At 36.4% G+C, this 19,984-nt stretch overlaps 1 pseudogene; it reads right to left on the reverse strand.

Annotated features, from left to right (window-relative positions):
* Nucleotides 1-11,931: 11,931 nt before the first annotated feature.
* Nucleotides 11,932-13,551, reverse strand: LOC150008744 (tubulin alpha-1A chain-like; annotated as a pseudogene).
* Nucleotides 13,552-19,984: the final 6,433 nt, after the last annotated feature.

The following is a 19,984-nucleotide window of genomic DNA, read 5'->3' on the forward strand; positions in this document are numbered from 1 at the left end:
CCAGGAGCAAGTTCTCTATTCATTCCTCAACTACCTATTTTGAAATTTCCTCATGGTGTGAATGGCTCTTGTACTGAATAACCAGATCCAGATGTTGAAGATACATGTGAATACACTTGTTTCATCAAACTCTAAATGGAACAAAGCAATATTTTTAGATTTTTATGTAATCTTATATAATATGTGATTCAAGTATAAATTAAATTAATAAAAAATATTATTAATAGAAAGTGGTGATTCCATCTATATTCATAAAAGTCTTTATGTTCATTTTGGGAAAAACTGTTTAATTAAATTTGCCACTGAGAAAATAGATCATTTTCTATTAAGGGTAGCCTTATATCTATATAACAGAACCCATGGGCTGTTCAGTTATTAGGAGCACGATTGCCCGCCACCAGAAGCATAACTCTCAATACCAGAGTTTGGTGAAAATAAAAAGTACTGTTTATTTAATAGTTACATAGATTTAGATTATTTGCGGATTTCTGCCGTTAAGTCTTATTTTCTCTAAAGCACCCACAAACACATAATTCGGTCTCCCCTTACTAAACCAGGCTAGTTTCAGAAAAGTTAGAGAAACCATTTCCCTACTTCCTAGACACAGTTCAGCTTTACCAGTAGCTGCCAATCATTCGATTCTGATTGGGGAGGCCTTTCTGAGTTGTGGTGCCTGCCAGCTTTTAATCCAGAACCACATGGATTCCCAGCCTTTCCTTTCCAAAACCACAAAGGTATTCTCCCTTCTCCAAGCCGCAAGGTGTTTTCAAAGCTGCATGGTGTCCCTTCCTTTTCCAAGCCTTATGGTGTACCCTCTCAAAACTGCATGGAGTACCCTTCCTTTTCCAAGCCGCATGGTGTGTGTAGCTAAAATGTCTGCCACTTATTTTTAAATCCCTGACTGCATCCTGAAACGCAGTGGGCATGGTACCCAGTTTTGACCATTCACAGAACCTCACACAGGCTCTGTAAGCTCTTTCAGTACCATCCCACTGTCCAAAACCCCTCCCATCTTCTTGAGGTCTTGTAAGTATCAAAGCCATTTGTATGACAAAGACACTAGCCACTAGCCACAGGCATGTGAAGGCATCTTAAAAACTATTTCCTTTCCCCATCCCCAACCTGCAGGCTCTGGGGATTTTTGGACACCTCCCATTCTGTAACATCTCGGCATACATGATGGTCCATAAATGTGTTGTAAATGACAGGTTAATTCGGCAAAAACCATAAATCAATATTTTCCTCTCATGATATTTAAATATACCAAATAATACAAAATTGAGGTCTCTACAGCTATTTTAATACATCTGATGGAGATTCTACATTCAAATACAGGGGTAGGCAGAGGAAGTTTACAGTTGTGAGTATGCAAAACAGTTTATTATTGTATTATCATTTATTAATCATTATATTAGTTATTATTAATAACCTACTTGCCCACCCTGTACATAGTTAATATTTCAATGATTCTTATTCATTGATTTAAATTTTTTGACATTTGAAATTTAATTTTGGTAAAGTATTTTTTATTTTTGGATATTGTATTATTGATACTAGTTTATTAGCCTTTCAAATGTCTTTTGAATAATGACCTTTCTAAGTTAACTTGTATGAAGATATTAGCTTTCTAATCTGACTCTTTCATCATTTTGAGTATGATTTAATCTTTAATAATTTTAACATTAATAATAATTTAGAAATACAATGTTTATTATTACAGTTATCTTACTGACTTAAATATTACAAATGTGTGTCTGTGTGTCTGTCTTGTCTATCTTTCTATAACTTCCACTTGAATTTCTTAAAAAGTTTCCACTTTTCTGTAGTCCTCCCTCTGTTTACTCATTGTGTCTACTTTTTCTTAACTATCTGAACATATGATAAACTCTTTCAAGTCTTTTCTGCTACTTCCAACATCTATGACGTTTTGGGACCTTTTCCTATTGATTCTTTTTTCTTTTGATTTGGGTCAGGTTTTATGGCAGGCAGTTAATTTAACTAGAAGTTCCTTTTGATCTGTCAGAATTAGAAATATGGTTTGTTAATGGTGGTTTATTTCAAGTTCATCCTTAGTCCTAGGGCTTACGTCTTCTTTTAGGTTGTAATTTTTACTGTTAAGGTAAACCCTTTTGATAGTTGCAGTTGAGTACCTGAGGAGCTGTGCAAGATCGTTCCATTCCCTTTTGTCAGAACACAACATTTCCCAGCTTTGTGCAACTGCACTTCTTTTCCATTCAACTCTTAGTAGCTACTGACTGCAAGCCTCATGGAATCTCAATTTGAAATGTATGGCTTTGGCATTGGCCAAAACCCTGAAGAGAGTTTCTATGCCCACTTTTTTGTCACCCCTTCACCACAACTCCCTCCTCTGTGAATTCTGCTCCATAAATTTCACTTGCCTCAATAGCACAGCCTCCGATTTTTGCCTTGTCGGTTCAGTGAGACTGACACTTTCTATTTGAGCTGATATATTTTATTTCTGTTCTGTTTGTTGTCCAATTTATAAAAACATTTTGTCCAGTTTTTAAATTGCTTATACCAGAGGGTAAGTCCAATATTAGTTATTGTACCATGGCCATGTAGGGGAGAAAAACTTTCTCCTCCTTCCTTCTAGATTTTTTGGGTGACCTAAGAATTGAATTGACATAAGACAGATCAACAGGAGAAAAACAAAATTTAATTGTATGCATACAGGAACCCCAAAGATATGAAGCTCTCAGAAAGTCAGGTAAATGAGTCTTACATGCCTACCTGAGCTAAGGAGAAGGGGGCAGGGTTTTGGGGAGATAAGAGAGCAAATATTAGTAAACAAATGTTTGCCATGCCATGCAGAGAAGTCTTTCTGATGTAAAAATAAGTTATCTTTGATAATAGTTCTCTTCCTGGCAGAGGCTCCTTATCTAAATCATTTTAGGCAGTTAACGGGGAAAGTAAAAGGCTCTCATTGAATATTCTGGGCTTTGGTTTTCTTCACCTCAAAACAGTGGCATGCCAAAGTGGCACATTCTGAGAGACTTGTTTTGAACCCTCAGTTAAAGACAGAAATCTATGCTCCTGCAAATCTTTTCTATAATTGTCTTTCTTTTCCCACTCAAAATCTGAATACTAAATGACTGTGGAAAATCTTATAATTCTTATTTTTAAAAAAAATTACTCTGCCTTTAGAAAAGGTAGAAGAGGAGGGAAAACTCTCATTCTATGAAGCTGGTAGTACTTCTGTAGCAAAACCAGATAAAGATATTACAAGAAAAATAAAACTACAGATGAATATCTCTGTGAATGTAAAGTTAAAAATTTCTTAAAATATTAACAAACTGAATCCACAAAAATATAAAAGAGATTAAGCACTATGATTAAGTGGGGTTTATCCTAGGAATGCAGGATTGATTCAGTATATGGAAACCAATCACTATAAAGGACCACATGGAGAGAATAGATAAAAACCCATGATCATCTCAAAAGATACAGAAAAAGCATTTGAAAAAGCCAAAACTTTTCATGCTAAAAACATTCAACATACTAGGAATGTAGGGAACTTCCTTAACCTAATAGAAAGCATTTATGAAAAACCAAGGTTAATATCTCACTTAATTGTGGAAGACTGATAGTTTTACTCCTAAGATTAGAAACAAGACAGGGATGCCTGCTTTATTTACTTCTATTCAGTGTTGTACTAAATGATTTAGTTAGGGAAATTAGACAAGATAAAGAAATATAAAGCATTCAAATTGGAAAGGAAGAAGTAAAACTATCTGTATTCCCAGATTGTTGGGGACCCCTGACCTGAAGATATCCCCTGGTGTCGTGAATGAAATGAAGACTTCCCAGGCAGCTTGTGCTGGGGGATAGAAGGCCGGCAAATGTCTGAGAGACAAATGCCTTGGTTGCCTTCCTCCAAGGTCTTTTATTGAGTGCAGTAAGTTTAAGGGCATATAGCTCGCAAGTAAAGCACATCAATCAATGTTAAACAGTGCTGATTACAGAAAACAGATACTGTTCAGGGATAACAGTTGAAGGAACTTGAAATCTCCCTCAGGTCAGGGTGTGTTGGACACAAACACTTCAGATGGCCATAAAATAGGGAGGGTAAGTTCATTTTGGGTTAAAGTTAAAACCTCTGCTGCTGGTATGATAAAGCAATCCAGCCAGGTAAAAGAACAGGGAAAGCTTCAAAGGACAGAAAGCATTTTCTCATGGCCTGATTCCCACCGGGGCCCACTGGCTATAGCATCGAGGCACATAAGCACCCAGCTTTCCGGGTTTTCTGTTCAGGCCTTACAGGCTTCATTTCCTTTGCCTGGCCTGCAAGGTGCTCCAAGTCTCTATACTTTCCCAAGGGAACCCCAACAACAGATGACATGATCTTGTATATAGCAAATTCTAAGGAATGCACACACACACAAATTATCAGAACTAAAAGTTCAGCAAGGTTGCGATATATAAGATTAATATGCAAAATTACTTTCTACCTCTTCACTAGCACTACATAATCCAAAAATGAAATTAAGAAGAAAGTTCTATTTATGGTAATATCTAAAAGGATAAAATACTTAGAAATAAATTTAACAAATGTTTGAGACTTGTATACTGAAAACTACAAAACATTATTGAAAACTGAAAAAAAAAAAACCCTAAATAAATGAAAATATGTGAATGGGAAGATTTACTATTATTAAAATGAAAAATCCTTTCCAAATTGATCTATAGCAATCCATTCCAAAATCCCACATGCTTTTTTTCCTGGAATTGATAAGTTGATCTTAAAATCCATATGGAAATCAAGGGATCAAGAATAGCAAGACAATCTTGAAAAAGAACAAAGTTGGAGCACAGAAACTTCTTAATTTCAGAACTTAACTCAAAGCAACAATAGTCAAAACAGTGTAAGAGTGACAAAAAACAGACATATTGATCAGTGGAAGTGAGAATCCAGAAATGTGCTGGGACAACGGATATCTATATGAAAAAAGTAAAGTTAGACCCCTACCTATACATATACATATACAAAAATTAACTCAAAATGCACTAAAGACCTAGATACAAAAGCTCAAAGTATACAATTCTTAGAGGAAAACATAGGCATAAATCTTGGAGACCTTGGATTAAGTCATTGTTTCTTAGGTGTGACACCAAAACCACAAGCATGAAAGGAGAAAAAGACATAAACTGGGTTTCATTGAAACATTTATAGTGGCATTTCTCATAATAGCCAAAAGCTGGAAAGAATCTTACTATTCATCAACTGATGACTGGATAAACAAAGTGTGGTACCCCCATACTATGAAATGATATTTTGCATAAAAATAAATGAAGTATTCATATTTGCTACAATATAGATGAACTTTGGAATCATGACACTAAAGAAAAGAAGCTGAAATAAAAAGCCACATATTGTATGATTCCATAGCAAATCCATAGAAACAAAATATAGATTAGTGGCTGCCAGAGGATGGGGGGTAGGAGAGTGTGGAATTACTTCTAATTAGTATGGGGTTTTGTGCTATCGTAAAAAATAAGTTTTTGGTGTGTGTCCATGGTTCCTGACACAGAGTCCCTAAACAACTTGAAATTTACTGTTGTAAAAAGAAATTTCAGAAAGCTTTACTTGATATGAATGTTAAACTGAGTGGAAAACAAACTGTTTGCAGACTTCAAACCTGAAAATGATATGAAGCTCAGAGGCATGATGTTACAGGCTGGCTTGTAAAGTGGAAATGAGGAAGTTATTTAACCTTTACAATGACTGGTTATTACAATTGATTTCCAGATGGCCAGGAGTTGGTTAAAAGTGATTAGCTAATAATGTTTTAGGAAGATGACTTAAGTTTTAATTATGATTATCAGAGGCATTTTCCAGAAATAACCTAAATTAAGTTTTGCTTACATTCGTGAAACTAGCTAGGTTAAGTTTTGCTTAGTGGCATAACTGATTTTTGTCTGCATGGGGGATCTTCAGGTATGTCTTCATTTTGTTTGTCTTTTATGTGGTAATGAAATGACTCCTGGGGGAAACCCTAAATGGCTTCAGAGTGGGAGCTGGTTGCTGGAGTGTTAGAACTTTCAGCCCCACCCACTGACTTCTAAGCAAGGTAGAGTGGCTAGAGATTGAAATAAATCACAACCAGCCAGTGATTTAATTTATTATACTTACATATAAAATCTCCATAAATTCTGAAATAAATAGGGCTTAAAGGGCTTCTGGGTTGGTAAACACATTGTTGTTCTGGAAGGATGGCACCTCTGGAGAGGGCATGGACGCTCTGCACCAGCCCTCCTCCCTCATGCCCAATTTGATGCATCTCCTCTATTTGGTTGTTTCTGAGTTGTATCCTTATTATAAACAGAACATTTAAGTGGTTCCCTGAATTCTAGAGGCCAATCTAGGGAATTATTGAAGTTGATGGGGAGAGTGGGGACCTCTGAATTAGTAGTTGGCTGGGCAGAAGTGTGACTATCCTGGGCACCCCATTTACCGCTGGCATCTGAAGTAGAGGTAGTCTTGTGGGACTATGCTCATAACTTGTGGAGTCTGCTAACTCTGGGAGTTAGTGTCAGAACTACTTGGAATTGTTGGGCACCCAATGGTGTTGGAGAATTGGTTGTTGGTGTAGAAAAAGCTCTACATATTTGATGTCAGGAGAAGTGTCGGAAGAAAAAAATAACATACAAGTTTCTTTTGGAGATGGTGAAAATATTCTGGAATTAGATAGTGATGTTGGTTACACAACTTTGAGAATACATATACTAAAAGACTGAATGCTACACTTAAAACTTAGTCTGCTTTGAGAATGTCAGAGGCAACCTGAAAGAACCAATAGCCAAAGATGGAATAATTTGAACAACAAAATAAATAGCAGTAGTATTGGATTGTAACCCAGAGAATAAAATAAATATATGTGAATCCATACTCACCTAAATAAATAGCCAAATAAATAAGTAAATGGGGGAGTAAGACACATTTTCCTTACAAAAACATTCCAAATAATAAATGTAAAAGGAATAGGGAAATAGAAAATCACAATCAGCATACCACAGTAGTAACTGCTGCAGGCAATTCTACTGATGAATGCTAAAGTGAATGGACAATACTTTAAGGATAAATAGGAGATATTTGCATAGCTTGAAAATATCTCTGCCAAAATAGTTGTTAATTACTGTGATGATGTAACATGTGTTCACAAAAGCTTCAGTACTTCTCTAACAGAGTGAAATGCTCTGTCTGACTCCATTTTGTTCAAGCCTGCTTTGTTCTCATGGCTTTCAGGCTAAAAACTTCTGCTTAGTCTTTTATACAGACATGCTAATCACTAGAGAAATTCTGCTTGAAGCTTGAGGAAATGAGAGAAGTATGTATTACCAAAGAGTTGCAGGAGCCTTGTGACCAGACTCACATCAACTAGCCAAGTCTTCCTGGGACCCCTGCTGGAACCCAGATGTCTGTGGTGGTCAGTCACCTCTTGCCCCTCCCATTTTCTCTTTCCCTGGACATAAAAGAAACCCGAACACTATACTTTCTTAAGGTAGATTTGAGGATTAGGTCTCCTATCTTCTTGGTTGGCACTGTCTCAATCAATAAACCTTTCCTTACTCCTAATGTTACAGAGCAAAAGGGGGTTCCTTCACATGGTGCCTTGGTGTAAAACCCAACAACTAGTGTTGAGGAAAACAGGTCTTTATCTACAATATTCCAACCTGGGGAGGGCAGTGAGCACTTCAGCTCAGAGCCCTATTCTCCCACGGGACCCAGAACTTCCCTTGCTCCCCAAAAGGCTAGAAGCCAAAAACATATCCAGAAGTTCTTCATCCCTTATCTGTCAGCTGTCCCCTTCAGGATCTGGGGTACGATGTCATCAGCCTCCATATAATAGTCCAGGAAAACATGTGCCATGTTGCACTGGATCACACATGGTTCTCTCTTCACCCTTTAAAAGCCACATGGAGTTCTCTCTTTCCTTTCAGACAGCATGGAGTTCTCCTCTGCCCTTCCTGCAAACTGCATGGATCTCCTCTCCTCTTCTCAAAGCTGCATGGTGCTCCCCTAGCCAAAATGTCTGCTGCCTATTTTTAAATCCCTGACTGTATCCTGTGACGCAGTGGGCATGGTAACCAATTCTGACCATTCACAGAACCTTGCGTAGGCTCTGTAATACTCTTTCTGCACCATTCCATGGTCAAACCCCTCCCATCTTCTTGGGGCCTTGGAAGAACCAAAGCCATTTGCATAACTGAGAAACTAATCTACTAGCCATAGTCATGCAAAGGCATCTTATAAACCGTTCTATTTTCCCAGTCCCCTAACCTGCAGGCTCTGGGGACTTTTGGAGACCCCCCACTCTGTAACACTAATCCTTATGTTTTGAGCTTCAGCCTTTTGAAGAATTGGGCATAGGGTTTTTGGACTAGTAATACTCCCTTTAAGAGGTAGAGCTTAATTCTACCCCACTGAGGGTGGTCTAAAATTTAGTGACTCATTTCTAATGAATAGAGTATGGAAAGGGAAAAATAGTAATTTCTATTGAGAAACTTGGCTGACATTATCTTAACCAAGTGATTAAGGTTATTATCACTAGATAAGTCATGTTGATATTGTATACCTAATACTAGGATACAATGGTAAGGATAATTCACCTCTGTAGTTTTTAAAAATTTCTAACCCTGATACAATCATAAGAAAATATCAAACAAGCCGAAATTGAGGAACAGTCTACAAAATAGCACACTAGTTCTCTTCAAAAATGCCCATGTCATGAAAAACAAAGAAAGACTTAAGACCTCATCAATATTGGAGGAGGCTAAGTAGACATCAAGACTAAGTGTAACGCGTATCCTGATTTAGACACTGGAAGAGAAAAAGATATTACTGGAAAAGCTGGTGAAGTTTGAATTTTATTTAATAGTGTTGCACCAGTTTTAATTTCTTAGTTTTGATGAATACACCATGTTTACATAAGGTAGAATGACGCTAAGACACAGATTAAGGGAAGCTGTAGCTTCTTTACAATACTTTTATAAACCTAAAACTATTTGAAAATAAAAAAGTTTTAAATATTACTGTAACTTATATACTCTATTATTTCTCTTTTTCTTCTTTTGGTAAATTATGATCTTTTTCCCTCATAAAAAATTCACTTAAAGATCATACATGATTGGCTCTGAATTCTGTGTGTTATTTATTAATTATTCTTATTAAACAGAAACAACCTTTACAATCCTCATTAATATCATATTTAAAAAATTTTAAAAGATTTTAATTATTTAATTTTGGAGAGAGTGGAGGGAGGGAGAAAGAGAGGAAGAGAAACATTGAGTGGCTGCCTCTGGCACATCCCCAACTTGGGACCTGGCCTACAACCTGGACACATGCCCCGAATGAGAATCAAACCGGACCAATGAACTTTCAGTTCTCAGGCTGACAATCCACTGAGCCACACCAGCCAGGGCTTATCATTATATTTTAAAACCTGTAACAATATGCTTTTGTTTCTATGATTTCAGAAAATCATATTTTTTTGATGAAAAAATCTGAAAGTTATAAAGTTATTGATCCATTCAATAGTTTGAACATATCCTTAAATCCAAGTGTCATATTTTAACTTATTTTGATTTACAATATAATGTAGATTATTTTGCCTTTCAATAATGATAAAAATCAGATTAAAGTAAGTTATGCTATGAGGGTTAATATTTATTTATATTTTATATTCTACCAATTTTTAAAATTTTTTGAGTTAAGTTACAGTAAAAGCACAACCTCATTATTTAAAATTGTAATGTAGAAAATTATTTAAAGACATGGAAAGGTATTTGTTACATTAAAAATGTTGCATGGACTATTTTCAGTTTTTTAAAGAGAATAAATATATAGCTTGGAAGAACATAGTGGGGTCTATCTGGAAAAAGTCCAGCCATTGTTAATATAATGAGAATGGTTTGCATAACATCAATGTAACCTGGCAGCCAAAGGAAGTGGATTAGAACAATGATGCCTTCACTGCACTAGTCAGTGGGGGCACTAGATGCTGTTGAATGAGCATTTATACTATGTGGCTGTCGCATTTAAAATAGCTGAGCAAGTAGAGCAACAGATCTGCATCAAATTTTGTGTTAAGCTTGAACATTTCTCTGCAGAAACTATTTCCATGATTCAGAAGGCCACAGCTATGGGCAACTGGTGGTTGGCAGCTTCGTCATGACAACGGACCTGCTCATGCATCACCTCCCATGCAGAGTTTTTTGGTGAATCATCAAATCACCCCGGTGACTCAGCCCCACCTACTACCCAGATTTGGTGCCCTGAGACTTCTGCCTTTTCCCAAAACTAAAATGACCTTTGAAAGGGAAGAGATTTCTGACTGTTGATGAGATTCAGGAAAATATGATAGGGTAGCTAGTGGGGACTAGAAGAACTGTGGGAGGTTCCAAGGTGACTACTTTGAAGGGGACTGAGGTGTCAATGTCCTTTGTATAATGCTTTTTGTATCTCGTATCATCTTCAATAAATGTCTACTTTTCATATTACATGGCTGGATACTTTCTGTATAGACCTTATATACCAGAATATTAACAGGAATAATCATCTTTAAATTGTAGTATATATTTTTCCCCTTTTCTATATTTTCAAAGGTATGTATAAAAAATATGTTATTACTTTCATAATAAGAAAAAATTATAAATATTGAAACATAATGCATACATATAATAGGGCAGTTAAAAAGAAATAGAAAATAGCACAGAGAAAGAAAGTCAGTATATTTTGTTCTCCTGAGTAAATGATTCTAAAATTTAGATGATTTGTCCCGAGGCTTATAAAATAGCTATAAATTATTCATATTTACTATTTTAAATTATATATGCACATCCAAACACAGATACAAACTTCATATGTGCCTCCACTAGCACAATAAATTTATGCCCTACATTTAGGGCAGTGAATTTTTAATTCTCAAATTATATTTTGAATAATTAATAGATTGCTGGTCATTATATTGTTGTTGCACATCTCATTTAGCCAAAATCATAAGTATAATATAAAAATTTTTAAATAATTGAAACTTAAATATGTAAGTATCAAAGCTTTTGGTTTTATTTGGAATGAAAATATTTGTACAAAACTTGAGTTCTGTGACTTAAATCCTGTTTGAATCTCAAATATTTACTACATTCTAATGCATTGACACATCACTGAGTATGCTGTGATATTCACTAAAATTGAATACCTTCAGATACTATTGAAGTACTGGCTCTTCTCACTGACTAATTTATCTACATATTTACCATAATATGGTTTACTTAATTGTTGGAGTCTACACATGACTGCTTGTCCTGTGATATAAAGTTTATGGATTTTGTGATATGCTTTTTGACCTCTTTTTTTAAAACCAACTTCTAGTATAAGATAAGAAATGGTTGGAGGTCTGACCTGAATTAAATGGGGGCATTATTGTACTTTTATAGCTAAGTTAATTTTTAAAAGTGTACTAAATAATGAGACTAGTGCTTGCTTGTGATCTAAAAACAAAATTCTTCCATTTTTTTGGTAAAGCTTTGTTGTAGAAGGCTTTAGTTGAAATACATGTAGTGAAACCTTTCATTAGGCACCACACTTGCCTTTTCCATGACAAGGCACTTCTCTTGTAGAGATGATAACTGCACCTACCCTATAAGGTTTTGAGAGGATTTAATAAAAGGTGTATGCAATGTGCTTACCACAGTGCCTGAGACACAAGTGCATGAAGGCAGGGACACTGAATAGAGGCCAAACTGGAAAGAGAGTGAGGCAGGATGCTGTGCCATTGGAGGCGGAAAAGCAGGCAAGGGCCAGGCCAGCTTGTGTTAGGATTTTGGACTTCATTCTGGAGTAAGATGAGAATAAATAAAGGGTTTTAAGCAACGTGAAACACAATCAGATTGCATTTTCTTTTTTTTTTTTTTTTTTAAGACAGGGAATACTTTATTCAAACCCTTCAGAGAAGTGGACTAGCTGGGTCTGTAACAAAGCTTCATGTTTTAAAGCATAGGCCAGTAATTGTATGAGTATACACTGCTACATACAAGTTAACTGATCAGACCACAACTTTTCATGTTTGAAACAGAATAAGTTTCCCTGTAAAAGCAGCACCGTTGACGTTTTAACTTTAGTATTCCTCTCCTTCTTCCTCACCCTCTCCTTCAACAGAATCCACACCAACCTCCTCATAATCCTTCTCTAGGGCAGCCATGTCCTCACGGGCCTCAGAAAACTCTCCTTCCTCCATGCCCTCACCCACGTACCAGTGGACAAAAGCACACTTGGCGTACATCAGGTCAAACTTGTGATCCAGGCGAGCCCAGGCCTCAGCAATACCTGCAGTGTTGCTCAGCATGCACACAGCTCGCTGTACTTTGGCCAGGTCTCCACCAGGCACCACAGTGGGAGGCTGGTAATTAATGCCAACTTTGAAGCCAGAGGGGCACCACTCCACAACCTGGATGGTTCGCTTGGTCTTGATGTGGCAATGGCAGCATTGACATCTTTGGGAACCACAACACCACGGTACAACAGGCAGCAAGCCATGTATTTACCGTGGCGAGGGTCACATTTCACCATCTGGTTTGCTGGCTCAAAGCACGCATTGGTGATCTCTGCTACAGAAAGCTGTTCATGGTAGGCTTTCTCAGCAGAGATGACAGGGGCATATGTGGCAAGAGGGAAGTGGATGCGGGGATAGGGCACCAGGTTGGTCTGGAATTCAGTCAGATCGACATTCAGGGCTCCATCAAACCTGACGGAAGCAGTGATGGAGGACACAATTTGACCTATCAACCTATTCAAGTTAGTGTAGGTTGGGCGCTCAATATCGAGGTTTCTACGACAGATGTCATAGATGGTCTCATTGTCAACCATGAAGGCACAATCAGAGTGCTCCAGGGTGGTGTGGATGGTGAGGATGGAGTTGTAGGGTTCAATTACAGCTGTGAAAACCTGGGTGGCTGGGTAAATGGAGAACTCCAGCTTGGACTTATTGCCATAATCGACAGAGAGACGCTCCATCAGCAGGGAGGTGAACCCAGAACCAGTTCCCCCACCAAAGCTGTGGAAAACCAAGAAGCCCTGAAGACCTGTGCACTGGTCAGCCAGTTTCCGAATTCGGTCCAGGACAAGGTCAATGATCTCCTTGCCAATGGTGTAGTGTCCACGGGCATAGTTATTGGCAGCATCTTCCTTGCCTGTGATCAGCTGCTCAGGGTGGAAGAGCTGGCAGTAGGTACCAGTGCGAACTTCATCAATGACTGTGGGTTCCAGGTCTACAAACACTGCCCTGGGCATGTGCTTGCCAGCACCTATCTCACTGAAGAAGGTGTTGAAGGAGTCATCTCCCCCCACAATGGTCTTGTCACTTGGCATCTGGCCATCAGGCTGGATGCCATGTTCTAGGCAGTAGAGCTCCCAGCAGGCGTTGCCGATCTGGACACCAGCCTGGCCAACGTGGATGGAGATACATTCACGCATGGTTGCTGCTTTGCGGCTGCCTAATGGATGATGGAGAGGAAGAAGAGAGGCTGTTGCTTCTTACAGCGTGACTCTTAAGCGGTTGATGTAAGAGAACCTCCAGATTGCATTTTCAAAAAACACATAGGGGCTGCTCTTTGGAGACTGGACACTAAAGAAGCCAGAATACATGTTCTTTCCTTTGGACTGTATGTTTACGAATTGAACATCTTTAATTTAAAGCAGCAGTTTTTAATTCTTCCCATGAGTACACAGCTGGAATTTTAGCTGCCTCCTTTTATTTTGACATACCAGTTGCACGTCACACAGCTTCTATGTTGGTATTTTTGAACAAAGTTTTCTGTGGAGGGCCACCCGCATTTGGTAGAGAATAGGCAGGACGCCAAAGAGCAGACCACCCTTTCCTGTGGCTCTGCAGTGTGATGCATGCTGCCTTTGACTTCCTTCCTCTGGTCTCCTGGAATATCAGGTAATGCCTGTCTTTTCCATGGAAGCTTTGTTTTCTCTCCAGGTTTTATTACCTTAGCTCCCAGAGAAGAAATGACAACTCTGTGGCATGTGCTACCACTTCCCTATTCGTACATATTTTGAAATTTTCCCCCCTCGGAGTACTGGAAGCCTTATGAGAACACTCCAGGTAGCTATCAAATTGTTAGAGTTGACAAGAGCATTGGAACTTGCTAACATTCCTGATACAGACACTTGGTTTATGGCCGACATCTATGTGGTATCATTTCACTGCTGCCTTACTCTAGCACAGGACCTAACAGATTTGTGTCTGACTGCAGCTACCATAAACACCTTTGCTTTTATCATCTTTTAGTGTGCAGCCCTTGGCTCACTTCTTGTAGCTGTGGAGGGCTTGCCCTACTTCCTGTCAGAATACAGGATATCTGCTCTGGTCCTTCCCTGCCCCTCCTCATTTTACCAAATTAATCTCATTCCATTGTTGCCTACTTCCCCAGTTGATCATATCCAGTTCATCCTTAATATCTTCTTTCAGGGGTAAATATATAAGTAGTAACTGAAATATTAATTGGTGAAATAATATGAGATCTGCTTTTAAATACCCCAGCAAAATCAGTAAGCCAAAAACTGGTAGAACCAAAGATAAAATGACAATATAAAAAATGGCATAATGTTGATATTTGTTAAAGCTCGGTGGTGGGTACATCATGCTAATTTATTTTTGTGTACGTGCAGATTTTCCATAATAAAAAGTGAAAAAGAAAGATATATGGAGGATTCAAACATACACACTTCAGCCAACTAGAAGTCCTGGAGAGATGGGCCAGAGAGGAGTGAAGCAATTGGGAGATGGCCAAAAGGAAGGTACCCTGTGTTTTTGCAGCATATTAGGTCAATCATGTTATCTTCTAATACAGCACCCTTTTCTGGGGGATTCTTTAGGGAGGTCACTAACCTTTGTTCTGCTTAATCTGCTATCCTGGTCTTAGCTGATTGACATTGGGGGGGGGGTCTCAAACATATTGGACCAGATAATTATTTTATGTACTTGGTGTCCTCTACATTTAGGATGTTTAGCAGCATTTCTTACTTCTACCTACTAGATGCCAGCAGCAATGCCTCCCCCTCAGTTGTGATAACCAAAAGTCTCAGACATTACCAGATGTCCTTAGGGGGCAAAATCACCCCTAGTGGTGAACCACTGAAATACAGGGATGTGAATTTTTAGCTGGGCTCAATCCGTGTTGCTGCTGGCTGACTTGATTTGGGTATTTAGATGCCATAATATTTCCAGGCTAACTTAAAAGGCTGATTGTAAATAGTATTACAAATAAATAATTTAAAAGTAGAAAATTTTAGGTCTCCTTATATGCTTATTATAATAATATTAATTTGTTTTAAGCCCAGGCTCCCTAGTTTTTCATCTTTCTCATGTGCAGTCTTGATTTTTTTTTTTTTTTTTTTGCATGAAGTGTTCTTAGGATTATTATTTCCCTGATTTCAGTATAAGATACTTCATTTTACAAAATATACATTATTCTTTTCATCATTTACTGACTACTATTTTTCTTATTTTGGTTTTTAGATACAATTATGTAGTGCTCATTTTTATTTTTTTAATTAATGAGAATTTTTCAGTGTCTTTGCAAAAGTAGCCTTTACTTGGTAGAGAGAGTCTGCAAATTTATTTGATAAATTTTGTGGTTCTGGGCACGGTGTAAATGAAACATTTTCATGTGCTACAGTATATAAATAAGTGAATGTTTTCCCTGGCTCAGTTTTGTACCATAACTAGCCAACAACTCTTGTATTAACTTTTTCAGCTGAATGGAAGCACACTAGTACATGCTTCTGATTTAATAAAATTCTCAAAATAGGTTTTTGTGCTAATATATTTATAACGTGCAGGTGTTTGACACAGAAACATAAATTACATGTACATAAAATTGGTTCAGGGAAATACTGAAATGTGCTGGGGAGGATATTAAAATGTATATTTGAACATTTATTTTATAATTGAGCTTGAACATTTTTCAGAACTGTTTGAGAGTTTATACCTCTATTGTATGATTCATTTTTATGTTAAACATTTCTAATCTTGAATTTTTAATAATTTCTCTAATTTTCTAGAAGTGATTTTATTTAGTCTGGTTGTGTAATTTTTTCTTTTTGGAGCTACAAATACTGAACATCCATGCCATTATTACTAAGAATCTTATTTATCAGTTCTTTTTATATGTTTTCCTAAAGAAACGTGTACATTTATGGTTATTTTGCTCCACAAGTACCACAAGTCTGCTGGTCTACTTAGAATGGAAGTCAGATTTTTATGTTATGCTAAAAAATATTGGTCACATTTTTAAGTGATTTTGGAGGTACAACTATTAAATGCATTATTATAAAAAAGGTATTTATTTGGTTGAAGAGTCATCTCTGAAATTTAAACAAGCTAATTTAATTTGTCTCTTAAAAGTTATTTTTTTCAAAATATGCTTAGTGAGTGCTCACTTAATGACAGTATTCTTTCTGATCCTTTTTTGGATCATTACTTCTTACCAATTATCTGGAAGGAATTTTTCAAATAAGAAAAAGTAAGAAAAAATTGATATGATCAATAAGAGGATTAATAATTAGAGAATTAATTAGAGTAGAGATTAGGCCCTGGTCAGGTAGCTCAGTTGGTTAGAGCATCATCCTGATATGCCAAGATTGAAAGTTTGACTGGTCAGGGCACATACAAGAATGAACCAAGGAATAAGTGGAACACCAAATTTATAGTTTTCTTTCTTTCTCTCTCTCTCAAATTAAATAAAAAATTTAAAACATAAAAAATAGAATAGAGAATTAATAATCCACAAATTAAGAAAATTACTGATTATGCAACTGTTTTTAGAATGATATCTACATAGCTAAGTTCTTGGCCTCCTTCAAATCTTCCTCTAAGTGTTCTCTTCCCAATGAGACCTACTCTGACTACCCAATTTGAAATTATAATCTCATCCCCACCTATCCTGTTACTTACAATCTTCCCATAATCTGCTCTGTTTTTTAAAAGCACTTATCATTTGCTGGCATATCATATAATGCATATTTATGAGTATCATGTTTATTATTAATTTTGACCCTTGGCTACCCCCCCCCCCCATTTACCTCCAACAAATATAGACTCTTTAAGGAGATTAAATCTCTTTTATGTACTTGTCATGCTGATAGATGCCTGGTGCATTAGAAGGATCTTTAATGATTTGGAATTCTAGCGGTTAGGTTTCAGCTGCCATTTCTGCTATTGTTTTGTTGTTACTGTTATTATCAATTCTAACTAAGAACTCTGAAAGATCTTGAAGTATGACCCAAATTAACAAAAAACACCCACAATTCTGTCTGGTATAGTTTTTATGGTGGTAGTTTTCAAAAATGTTATTGTTTCTTTAAAATGATAATAACAACCACTTTTACCAAAAGCTATGCAGTGTACTCCACAAGTTCTTTCTGTTAGTTCTGTTGCCATCTTTTATGACAGTGTTAGGCCCATTTTATAGATGAGAAATCTGACACTCAGAGAGATTAAGTAATTCTAAATGGCAGATTTAGAAATTAAACTTAACTCATCTTGAATTCAAAGTTTCTGTGTGTGTTTTTCAGAAACTGTATCTAATTGAAAAGGGTGCTTCTTTATTGACAGTATTAAGCATTATTTAATTAATCAGAAATCCCATTTCATGACCATATTGAGTAAAAAATTTAGCCAAGTTTACAGTATAATTATTAGATGGCAAACAACATACTTATTTTACTCATTAATTAAAGTACTACCATGTGCTAGATGCTGGATATTCCATGATGAATAAAACAGACATGACTCCTGCCCTTAAAGAACTTATCATCTCCTGGGAAAGACAGAACATCAAAGATTCAGAACGCCTCTCCACCCCTACCCATAACTGAAAGTAGAAAACATTCTGATAATGTTTAGATTTTATTCTGTTTTTCCAGAAAAAATGGTTAAGTTTTTGTTTTATCACCAAGAGATATCATCAGGATTATATGGTGTGATTAGCCACAAAATGCTTTCTTCTAACTCTTGAGTTTTCATGCACCTTGGACTTACAAAGAGATGTCCTAGGAACAGCAAAAGTAGTTTGTTGTTATGCTTTATTTTATTATATTATGATGGGAACCAAGTTGGCTATATTATATCTGTTTCTAAAAATATATTGGGAAAAAAGTTAAAATCACAAAAAATTAAAAAATAAAAATGTCTTGAAATATGAAACGTCAGATTAAGCAAAGAATGGACATGCTCCTCATTTTTAGGTTATTTGTACATAGTCTGTTCAGGCTATTTTTGTGATAAATTTATTAATAATTTGATTTTGAATGTTTAGTTTTTATCTGTTATTTATTTTCATTAAAACTTTTCAAGGTCAATATTTTCATTCCTACAGGATTTTCAACCAAGTGCTATATGTAGATGAATTCTGAGTAATAGGGAAAATTAATCATAAAATTTCAATATTTAATAAAGCATTGGAATTTTTCATTCCAATGTATGATAGTATCCCAAGTTATAATATACTAAGTGATATTTTTAGTTTTAGGATAACTTGGTGTTTTTAAAAATTTCATATATATCTCATCTGTTTATTTTTCTGAAAGATAAGTAGCAGGAAGAAAAACTAAGGCATTTATTATCAGCTCTTGAATAACAGATCTTTGGCCACTTTTCTCTGTTTCCTTATGTTTATATTATCTAGAAAAATATTTTTATACATAATATTAATAGAATATAGATATTAAAACTGGACTATTTTGAACATTTGGCCTTTGACATTATCCATACAATTATGATTGGAAGTTGTAATAGAATGTTTATATATTTGCCCTTTTAGTATAGTTTAAGATAGGAAGACCTTCTAGTTTAATGTTTTTTAAGAACCACATGAAATAATAAAAAAACCCATAGAAGGGAGCATGAGGGGTTATTTTTGCATATGCGTCAAGGTTTTTTAACCTGGAAAAGCCAAGGGTTATGAAAAAATGTAATCAAATACTTCAGTGGTTTTAGAATTTGTATTAATCTGAATTCCTAAATTTCTAGTGCAGAGGTTAGAAAGAACTACAGGGTGGATATTTCAAATAGCCAGTTTGTGTGCTGAATCTGGCCTATGGACATACTTGATTTGGTCTGCATGGTGCTTTTTAGGAGTTGATTTAATGACAAGGTCTCAACAGTTGAGAAGTTTTATCCCCAAATTCAGAGTTCCAACTTCTGGAAAACTGGGATATCTGACCATAGTCAGCTTGCTTTCCACAGATCAGCATTTAACTGAGTTGGGTGGTGGTGTCTTTTGGGCCAGACTCTAGTTTGCCATAATTCCCACCACTTCCCCTTTTCCTTGCAAATTGACATGTATTGTCAGTTACCACTTATAATTGTACATGCACTGTCACATTTTATTATATTTGGTCTGTAGACATGAGTTAGCATTCCCTACCACACAGGGAACCCTCTCCATGGAAAGCCCTTCCCTGTAATCCTCTGCCCAATATTCAGTGATAGGCCCTCTCTTTCCAGTGCTTCCATTGCACCATGTCCATACCTCCCTGTAATACTTACCATTTTTATGGTAAGTGTTCACTCAATAACTTTTCTTGCTAGATATAAACTTTTAAAAGTAAAGATCTTGTATTACATTGTATCCTCAGGGGATTTAATAATGATTGACACTTTAAAAAGTGATAAATTTAAGTTTGTTTTTTGATAAATAAGGCGAACTTTAAATATTTCCTGAAATACATAGGTCTTAGGATACAAGTCAATCTCTAGAAATACTTAGTTCCTATGAGGCTCTAATATTTGTCAGTCAGACTCATTAAGATGGGTCCTCTGGTGACGGCTGCAGAATAAGTCCAGAACAAGTGAGATGCAAGACAAGCTTCTTGTGTGAAAGTTTAAGGAGGCACCCTCTCTCAGCACAGGCAACTGCCTCCTTAAATTTTATGTCATAGGTGTTTCTCTTGCCTCAC

This window comes from Furipterus horrens, unplaced genomic scaffold, assembly GCF_987537825.1.
Source record: "Furipterus horrens unplaced genomic scaffold, mFurHor1.1.pri manual_scaffold_5, whole genome shotgun sequence".
Taxonomy (NCBI): Eukaryota; Metazoa; Chordata; class Mammalia; order Chiroptera; family Furipteridae; genus Furipterus; species Furipterus horrens.